Source organism: Alligator sinensis, unplaced genomic scaffold, assembly GCF_000455745.1.
Source record: "Alligator sinensis unplaced genomic scaffold, ASM45574v1 scaffold789_1, whole genome shotgun sequence".
NCBI lineage: Eukaryota > Metazoa > Chordata > Crocodylia > Alligatoridae > Alligator > Alligator sinensis.
Window position 1 is genome coordinate 1027859 of NW_005842397.1, and position 8516 is coordinate 1036374.

The window sequence follows — 8516 nt, forward strand, 5'->3', positions numbered from 1 at the left end:
GAGATGATGGGAGAACTGGCTACTCTTCACCCTATGTCATTCACTCCTTGTCAAATTACAGAGCCTAGAACATGATGGGGCTCCAAATTCCAGTCCAGATCTAGGAATCATGGAAGGCATAAAGAGAGTAGGAATGATGGCTTTACTTCTACCTGCCTAAAAAATATAGATGATTTTCTAAGAAGGTAGGAGTAAAGCCATCATTGCTACTCCTTTTATGCCTTCCATAATTCCTGGATCTGGTCTGGGATTTGGAGCCCTATCATTTTATAGGCTTTATAATTTGACAAGGAGTGAGTGACATACGGTGAAGAGTAGCCATTTCTTCCATCGTCTCTTTCCAACCCCACGTGCCTTTTCTTGCACAAGACACTGGTAGTATTATCTTATGCAGAATCTATGATAAGAATCTCGCTCCTGCTGCAAGGTGAGCCAATAGGAGACCAGCAGGTGAAACAGTAATGATGGGTTTTCTGCCTTTCATGACATCAAATAATGGGGATGCATAAGGCTTCTTGTGGTTGCCCTAAGAAGTGTGACATCACTTTGTAATCCTCATGATATCCGCCATTTAGGCACATAACTTTTCTGCATTGGGAGCTGAAATTTAAAAATATTCCTAATCCAGCACAGATTTTTCTGTGCTCTTTTTGCTAGTCCAATCCTCTTGCATACAGATCTCTCTCCTCATATGTTAAAAGAAGGTTGTTTAGGTGGGAAAATCAGGATAGGAAATGCCTAACCTAAATTCAACCACATGCAACCTTAATTCTACCCCTTTGTGCTTTATGATTCAGCCTTTCATTGCATAAGCACATACTATTTGGTGAACAAATCAATACCCAGGGCCAATTTTGGATTGTGTAAAGTAAATAAAACATGAGACCACACACACTGAATGAGAAGGATTAAAGAAATTCTGAACAGCTGCCTCATTCATGGAACAGCATCCACTAAAATAAGGCAGGAGTTTGGAAGCACAGAAAATAATGTGCGATCGGTGTAATCAAAGACTATATCAAAATGCACATGCACAGGGTGGGTAGAAAAGCTGTACTGGGAAATAAACCCCACAAAATATTGTGTTTAGTCACAAATCTCTGATTATTTCATTATTTTTTGTAGATTCCACATGTTCTTTTAGATGGTAGGAATCCATTTCCCAGCTCCATCTCTTCCTCTCCAATAGCTAATTTAATTATAATTAAACCTACTTTCATTACAATGACTAGGAACACCTTGATGCCTGTCTTTCTCGTCTATAGCATAATAGTGAGGATGAAGTTCATCTAGGAACAACATGACTAAGTGCCTTATAGCTAATTCATGATCTGTAGAACAAAGTGCATTTGATCTGGCAGAGAGTTAATGAATGCCACTCAGCACAAGTCATTTTTGTGTTAAAATGTTGGCATGTTAAAAGTGGCATGTTCAAACCACTTAGTTTTCCATCCTTCTAAAATACAGAAATCCTATGATGAGTAGTCTCCCTAGATATAATAAGGTGTCACTCAAACCTATGGTAAAAAAGTTGCAGAAATTTTATGTAGGAGATGTTATAAAGAACTGGGAAAATTTAGCAAACCTCAGACCAAAATATGAGAATGTTTGAGATGTTTGAGAGCTATGTCAGACTTGGGTAAATATTGTGTAACTGCTGATGATTTTCTAAAGGTTTTTTTACATTTTAAGTTGTATATTTTTTTTTTAAATGACCTATGTCCCCAGAATATAATATGCTGCTGGTTGAAACCTCAGGCCACACTCTGGGTTAGTCACTGACTTTATTAAGACAAGGATCAAGTTCCTCTCATTTACTTAAGGGAGGTGGTTTGGCCCAATATATAAGGCACCGGATGAGGGATCAAGGAGCAAGTGTATACTATTTCTGGTTCCAACTTACTATCCTGTGGGGTGATCTTTAATAAATCACTTCCCCTGTTTTGTGCTTTATTTTCTCATCTGTAAAATGGCGATTATGACACTTTTCTGTGCTGTAAAGCATTTTGAGCTCTGGAGATGACACAGCCTTATATGAGTGCTGGTTGTTATTTTTTAAATATATCTGTGTCTTTGAGCTTAGTCTTGTTATATGCCAAGTTTCTCAATTCCCACTGAAATTTCTGAGTTAATCCTGCCTTTTAAAAGGCTTGGTGGTGAGCATCTAGATTGTGATTTGGCAGAACATTTAACTCCATGCTTAAGTTTGAGCACAAGTAACCAAGTCACGCTCTTAAATGGACCTGGCCCTGCAATGGGGGTGCACCACCATCCAGCCTACTCTGCCAATGCTCCCAATTTCTTTGTGGAGCCCCTGATGATCTTTTGCAGAACTCCAGGTTTTCATGGATCACAGTGTGAAAACTGCTGCTGTACAGTATGCCTAAGAATGGTTGCTGCGCTCTACCTCAAAGGTGGCTGTGGAGCTATATATATATCATTGTTGGGTGAAATAATCTGCAAATATGCCTCACCTACTTCACAGGGACATTATGAGGTTTCATTCATACATAGGATACTCTTTCAGTTATTTGGATGAAAGGTACTCTCTGAGTCAATGTATCTTTATATCTCTCAATACCAAACGAGAGATAAAAAGAAATTTTCAAAGGAAAGATAACTGGGAAGGATAGACAGTCTGTCTTACACCTCCGTGAATATACGGTTTCCTTGGGGTCTATAACCTTACTCTCATAATAAGAATTTTTAAATTCAGCTTATGCAATACATAAGAGTGGGAACAGTGTATTTGAAATCCCCTGCAAAGACTTGCTGCTCTTAAGCACAATGTATCTTTAAACTGTTGAATGGATAATCTATATTTCATAATTCAGACTGTCAGCATTTCCTTTACGTAATTACAACAGTAGGAAATATATAAGGCCTTTATGGAACCTGAAAACTCAATTGCCTTGGGCTGTATTTAATGTGTAATAAATTATTCAGCAACAAGGCACTCTTCATTCTACGTACAGTAAGTTAGAACTGAGTGTGTGAGATATACATAACTAACACGAAACAGTATTTATTGTCACTGCCAAGGCTGAAGCAATTTCTGAAGCCATTAGTCTTGTACTCTGCTGGCTGAATCCTGACTCAGTGTAAATCAACACAGTCCCTTTGACTTTACCTGGAGAGGAACAGGAATATAAAGATGGCCTTTCTGATCCTCAGCTGAGAATCAGAAAGGCCTTTTTTGTTTAAAGTGCCACATAGCAATAACTCAAAAGTTAAGTACTGTTATAAGAATCATCTTCATGTTTCCTTTGCCCCCCACCTGGGAAAAAAAGCCTGCTCCCTTTTATCCAAAGAAGGCTGGTAGCAGCTCTACTAGTTTCCCCATGCAACCCAATCGATGCATGTGCATGAACTCTGCTTGCTTGCAGTCATGGGAAGAAGTGATTCAATCATCAAACTAGTCAGCAGCCTCTCTGCTGAGACTTCTAACAAGGTGCTACTTACATAGGGATTTTTGTCAGAGGGATACTTTCAAATGGGACCTGCATTTAGGAGATCCATTCATTTCACAGAAGTTTCCATCCACTCTTCAGCCCAGTTTTGTCATGAGCAAATGACAATTGTTTTCATCTGGACCTGACAGAACCTAGAAGTTATACCCTATGTTAAGTGTCTCTGCTATCCAACCATAGTATTTTTGTTGTTCTCCTCCTCATAAAGACCCTGATTTAGCAAACAAGCTATAAACACATGCATAACTTTTAAATGCATGCTTCAGGACTCTGGCAAGTTGTGCTCTATGTTAACAATAATAAAAAATACCTAGCTTTTATAGCAAGGAATTAGTCTTTATCTTATTGAGACTGCAGGGTGCAAGCACAGAAACCAGAATTAGAGCTGGATGATGGGAGGCAGTATGGATACTTTTTGAACTGGGTATGCACCCGTGTCCAAAATCTAGATTTCTTTATTACAGAAACATAATATCAAACAAAACCAAGGAAACATGTTAGTAATTATCTCTTTAGCTCCAGAAACACTGGATGACTTTCCTTTAGATTGCTGGCCCTCAGAAGTGGGAAACAAACCTCTTCTTTAAACTTCACTTGCACAATTGCCAATGGACTTTCTGACCTGATTTAATCACTTATTGAAATTCTTCCCAGCGTTCTCATCTTTTACTTAATCTTTTAAATCTTGAGGAGACCAAACAAAAATGACTGTTTCATATTTTATTGCTACAATGAAATTACTGAAAGATTAAACTTTGAGTAAACTTTAAATCATTTTTTGCACACTTTATATTTGTCCTGTGGCTTGTGTTTTCTGTTATTTTGCAAGAGGTGACTATCATTGCAAATTAGAACTAAAATCACTGGGTCCTGCTGGTGTTGTAGTTCAAGTCATTCTGGCAGATGTACTATGGTTTCTAAAGTAATTTGATGTTTCTGATAGACAACTAGATTTGCATAATTTGCAAAAATGTCCAATCTTAATTGGGGCAGGTTATACGCACATAATAGTCCATTCCTATAGCTTTCAGTGGACCAGTGAACTCAACCCCTTTCACTACCAGAACAGGAAATAAGAAGCAGCAGCAGCAAAAGAAGATATTGGAGGTAGGGGTAGGGCAGGGAAGGCTGTGCTTCTTTAATATACAGTGGGCTGGCTTCTTCAAACCCATCTTATACTGAGAAACCATCATGTGGTATTTTTCAGTGTCTGGATAGAGAAACATACTTGGTAACCCAACCCATGCCTGCTAGTTAGGTAACTACATAGCCAACAGAGGTTTATTGGCATTTCTACCAAAAGACTTCTAGCTTTAGGTATGACATTTTGAGGGGTTTTCCTATTTAACAGCCCTCAAAGAGCACTTTCCATCCCTCAGTCACAAAGGACTAGATCTGCAAAGGAGTTTAGATGTTGTACTGCTAAGGCTACTGGCACACACTGTATTTCTGGCTCAATTAATATTTCACTTGTACTATAAATAGGAACTTGCCACATGTTCACTTATGTCATGGTACCATAAATGGTACCAGCCACAACAATATTCCTCAAAAATGTATGACATCTTTGTGGCCATAAATTGTGTTTATATGGCACTATAAATTGTGTCATAACCCATCATCATGAACTAAGCTCAGCATTCAGAAAACAGATTATCTTGTCCCTAATGGCTTAGGTGTGAATACCAAGGATTGCACTTTTGGCCTTAGGCACCTATGAGGCAGGATACCTAAAATCTGTTTAAGTGACTTGAGGTACCTGTTATGATAGAAGTTATAACTTAGAGAGATGCTGAGGGAGCTGACAATTGGGAAACAGTGAACAGCTAGTTAGTGACAGAGAGAGACTAAAGGACTGCAGAGGTTTGTCTACTGCTATGAAATAACATTTAGCATTTAGTTCTTTTCATTCATTCCAGACTGTCTTTATTGACCATTATATGGTGTCAAGAGTGGCAAATGACAAAGAACTTGAGAGAATTTGAGCTCCAAACTGAAAAAGAAATTGGAAACTGAGAGCAAGTGAAAAGCAACATAGGCATTTGGAAGGGCAAAGGCCTCTGTATGCACTCTTTCTGCAGTTACACTCTAAATAAATGCACAGTTAGTCAGGGGACATTTGCAACCTGCACGTTTTTCTGATCTTGAACAATGTAGCAGAAAGCTGGAGGGTGTTTGAGTGTGGTACCTAGAAGTCACAGGGGCCAATTTGAAAAATGGCAAAGTCAAATTATCAGTCTTCTCACATATGATACCGCAGGAAGCCCTGCCAGTTTATAACACATTTACCTTTAAAGTGCTGCAGTGTTACATGTATCAGTGTCCCCATGCTCATTTGGTGAGCTGTAGTTCAAGTGCCCTGCTGCCATTTTGAAGTGCAAGGACGCTGATCCAAGAGACGTGGAGGTTGGCTGGAACGCACTAATTAGTACGCTCCAGCAGACTCAATTAATCAAGCCTGCCCTGATGTACTGTAATTACAGCAGGTCAGAGCAGCCTCTTCACATCTACAGACCCCCACAGAGGCTTGCTAAAAGCACTGCTGAAAAGGGAGAATAGGAAAGGGAGGCAAAAATGCACTCCGGGGTAATGTGCTAGTAACCTCCCCTTTGCAGATGTACTAATTGGTTTTTGTGTTAGCTGATTTTTGTAGTTATTATTAAGAGGGAAGATGTAGTGATAGAAGTTGTACTATAGAGCTGTGCCCTAACAGGAGACTAAAGGAGCTGAGAGATGGTCCCTCACCTAGTAAGCAGCTGGTTTGTTAGTGAGATAGACTAAAGGACTGCAGTCATGTAAGCTGCTCCACAATAAAACATGATGTTTAGTTCTTTTTTTCATAACAGACTGTCTTCATTGAAGCATTGATCAGTATGGTACCTAAGGGCCTTTCTGGGTCTAGTCCAAAGTTTGAATGTCGCTACCCCAGTTTATTAGATGGAGAAACTGAGTCATACACAATCCATGCAATGCATTTCAGAGGCAACAATGGAAACTTGATTAATAGTTTCTCCTCAAAATGTGATTTATAAAACTCTGAACTAAGCACTTTCTCTCTTACCCTAGGCCCCAGTGAGCTATGACCTTAGGGGCAGCACAGTGCAACTGTTCAATACACCCCTAGCTGTAATCATTATTTTTTAACCACAGCAAAGCTTCTACTGATTCAAGCAGGATTCTTCTGGCACAAGACTGCAGGAGCAGACCTGTAGAACTTAAAAAGCTGTCTAGTTTGTCTTTATTTTCTCTGAGGGATATATGTAGGCTTTGTGGAATCAAGTCAGAGAGTTGCAAATAGTATGAACAAAAAGAAAAACCTCTGCCTGCCAAGAGGATAGTGGCAATATAATGTACTTCATAGCTGTAGCTGTGTTTTTTACACTGAAAGTTTGGATCAAAAGATGGGTTTTAAAGAATTCTTAATGCTCTTTTTCAGTGCCAAATATATCTAACTTTAACAATGTTGAGATATGCATTTGTACAGTGGCAATTCCTCTAGCGATAAATTCCAGTTTATGTTTAACAGACATAAGGTTTTGATGATCTCTGCTTCTTAGCCAGCATTCAAGAAAGTTCACAAAAAGGAAAATCTAAAGTTACATGTATTATTTGATCCCCTTCCTTTAGGTCTGATTAACAACTCATTTTCTACTAAATTTGCCCTGTAAAACACTTCATAACCTCATTTCATTTTTGTTGCTAAATGTTCTTTTCCAGTCACATACTTCACATTGCTAATAAATGTAGCTAGTCAATGCAATCTACATTTCTGATGTGTGATTTATGACATATTTAACAATCTAAAATGTTTCTGAATTGCTTAGAGGTTACTTTCATTTGATTTAGACACTGCCTTATGCCAAATATCAGGCCATATGATTAGAAAACTGGGATATTGTTATGGGGTCAGAGAATAACCTAAACTGTCACCTTCTGATTCAAATAGGAGAAAAATCAAAGTGCAGTAGATGCAATGGTTTTCATCTCTAAAATGTCATCTAATTCTTATATCTCAAGTGTCGACTTTTTATTAGCATTTTGGAATTAGTGTAACTAAGTCAAATGACAGCAAAACACTACTTGCAGGCTTCCCAACTTAATTTCTAATGCATTTCTGAGGCACCAGCTGATCTTTTGCCTGTGATGAACGGACAGATGGTTTCCTTTATACTGTGATAAAGAAAAAAAAAATATAGGTGACCAAACGCCAAGCATGAGAGCAAGTTATGCTCGTGGTGTGGGGGAAGTAGTGGGCGCGGCCTGATAGCCACGAGATCGGCGGTCCCGGCCCGCGCTGATTGGCAGGGGGCGGGCGGATGCAGCCCGTTTAAAAGGAAAAGTGCGCGCGCCAAAAAGCTGGGACCCACGCCATATTGGAGAGGCCTGATCACCCTCACCGGAGGTCCTGCATCCATGAAATCCCTTCCCCCTGGACACCCCCATCACGACCGAGTTAGAGCTCTCGAGTTAACAGCGAGTTTATTCTTGAAACTGCTGTAAAGGAAACCACCTATACGAAAGTGTGAGTAAAGCATTTATTTGTTACACCGCCTCCTTAATTGTTTTTCCGTCAACGGGAAGAGAGATAAGAGAAGGAGAAACAAGGTCCTGTAACCCTTTTGTCCCCGGCCTGTTCGTGCAGCACCTCTCTGGGTCCAACCACCCACCGTCAGGTTGGTCATGGTGTCACGAACAGGATCCTCGGGGCAAAAGGGGAACGAAGGAGACGTTGATGAGCTAGTCAGGTATTGCCCGTGGGGGAACCATCATCGTCCCCCGACCAAGGACGGTGATACTTTATGGGCCCACGTGGCGTACCATCAAGCTGGGCAAGACGGGATGATAGGGGGCTATGTCTCTATCCACCCGACTGAGGGCAGCGGGGAGCCACTTAAAGAATGGGTCGTGTCTGGCCTCAGCCCCGCAGCCCTAGGATGCCTCCTTTCCATCCCCGCGGTTCTTTACCACCCGCCCAACACAAAACCAGAAGCGTTACCTAGCCGTGTCAAGACTACAGGCACAGACGACTACACTCTTGCGGCAGAG